Genomic DNA, 2,457 nt, shown 5'->3' with positions numbered 1-2,457 from the left:
TTATAGTTATCCTAAAGGAGCTCAAATATAAGTACTGATGAGATTGAGTCAAAAGATATTTGAATGACAACATTTAAATTTTTATTCCAAAATGTAATCATATAGAGGGGAGAAAAAATGGCAGAGTTAAGGTTGCCTCCCGGATCCCTGCCTCCAGAGAAAGAGGCATAGATCTCGGTCTTCTACACACGATCGGATCTCTCTCCCACAAAAACAGCGAGGTGAATCAGTGGAGATTCAGCGGGGGACACGCAAATCAGGAAAAAGAATAAAGCAAACGGGAGATAGGAACGCAAAACCTGGAAAGCGCGGACAGACAATAGAGAGTGGAGCATGAGATGGCTGCGCCAGCCTGGCCAGTAAGTGCACCGGGATCAGGCCCTCACAAGACAGTCTAGCTTCGCCACTGACTTACAAGCACACCGAGAGTCAGGTGCCTGTGCGAAGTGGATGTAGAATTGGGTCAGGAAATGTGGGGCTCAGCGGAGAGGGGACACGAGCTGGAAGCATCTTGAACTCCCGGAGCTCCGTATCAGGACTGCACCGGTCAGGGGAGGAGCTGGTCAGGGCTACCTCCAGAGGCAGTTAGGAGTCAGGAAGCTGGTCTCTGGCACCCAGCGGGTCCTGAACAGGGAGGTGATTACTGAGTAGAGGACTCTAATCTGAAAACTGCTGCTGGCGATTGGGACTGCTCAGGGTGGGCCAGTAGGAGCAAGAGCTATTGCTGGACTGGCATGAGATTGGGGGACAGAGACATAAAGGAGAGGGCAGAGCACCCTGGTAACTCGACTCCCTGATCGGGTACCTGCCAGCCCCTGAGTGGCTACCTCTGGAGCCAGCGCCCTGGGGGTGGGCGAACGCCAGCTGGGGAGCCCACAGCAGGTCGCAGGTGCAGAACAGCTCCCTTCCTCCAGCCTGGCAGCTCTCGCAACAGCTCTGCCCTTCCAGGACCTATAGTCAGCTAGCCAGGCCCGTTTCTTTGAGTGGTGAGTTCTGAGTGCCTCCTGAGTTATGAGGGGCAGATGCCTGCCGAAGATGAAGGCGCTGGGATGTTGGGCAGTCCGGAGAGGAACCCCCTCCCCCTGGCCAGCGTCTTTGCGCAGCCTCTGAACTTGCAGCAGCGAGACATAAAGAGCCACTCCCCCTCTGTGACAAGCACCAATCCCTGGGGCTTTGGCACTGACCAATAGCTGACAGCCCAGTGACTTTCCTCGCCAGACAGGTTTAGGTCATCCAGTACGATTGCATTTCTGCCTCCCATCAGCTATCAACAGTGAAACCCCCAGCTAGGGAATCAAAACCCTGGATAGAGACTAAAACAAGTTCCCCAAGTAATCCCTCCCATTAAGAGAACCCTGGACAACATACTAGCAGCTTCCTCTAGTGGCAGATCAAGAGAAAATACACAGAACGTGTTACATTCCAATCCAAAACTCAAAGAAAAGTAACAGTGGATCCAGATGGGAAGGACCCAGTGAAAGATTTCTGGAAGTATGAAAAATCAAATGGAAAGCACACCCCCAAAGAGGGACACCAGCTCTCTAGCAATGAACACTAACCAACTCCAGAATACTAAAATGACAGAAGAAGAATTCCAAACATGGATTGTAAGTCAGCTCAATGATATGCAAGGGAAAGTGGATAACCACCACAAGGAAACCACAAAAAAAAAATCCAGGACTTGGAAGAAAAATTCACTAAAGACATTGAAATATTAAAGAAAAATGAAACCGAACTCCTGGAAATAAAGGACTTATTCAGGGAACTTCAAAACACTGTGGAAAGTCTCAATAACAAGGTAGATCAAACAGAAGAAAGAATCTCAGAGATTGAAGACAGCTCCTTCCAAATGAATAAGTCAGTCACAGAGATTGAGCAGAAAATAAAGAAAAAAGAAACAAGCTTGCAATAAATGTCGGATTATGTGAAAAAATCAAACCTGCATGCGATTGGGGTTCTGGAAAATGAAGAAGAAAACATGCAAGAGCTGGATAACATATTTGAAGATTTAATAGAGGAGAATTTCCCAGGCCTTGCTAAAAATCTAGATATACAGATATAAGAAGCGCAGCAGACCCCAGGGAGATTCAATGCAAATAGAAAGACACCACATCATGCAGTCATCAGATTGACTGAAGTATCAGCTAAGGAGGCCCTACTACAAGCTGTCAGGTGAAAGAAACAAGTAACATACAAAGGAAAGCCTATCAGAATAACTTCAGACTTCTTAACTGAAACCCTACAAGCAAGAAGAGCCTGGGGCCCCATTCTCACTCTTCTGAAACAGAATAATGCCCAACCTAGAATTTTGTACTCTGCAAAACTAAGTTTTATATATGAAGGAGAAATAAAGACATTCTCAGATAAACAAAGTCTGTGGGAATTCATCAAGACAAAACCAGCTCTCCAAGAAGTACTCAAAGCTGAATTACACAAGGATCAGCACAATAAACACTC

This window comes from Propithecus coquereli, unplaced genomic scaffold, assembly GCF_000956105.1.
Source record: "Propithecus coquereli isolate 6110/MARCELLA unplaced genomic scaffold, Pcoq_1.0 Scaffold160, whole genome shotgun sequence".
Taxonomy (NCBI): domain Eukaryota; kingdom Metazoa; phylum Chordata; class Mammalia; order Primates; family Indriidae; genus Propithecus; species Propithecus coquereli.
Note: the sequence above shows the minus strand (reverse complement) of the source record.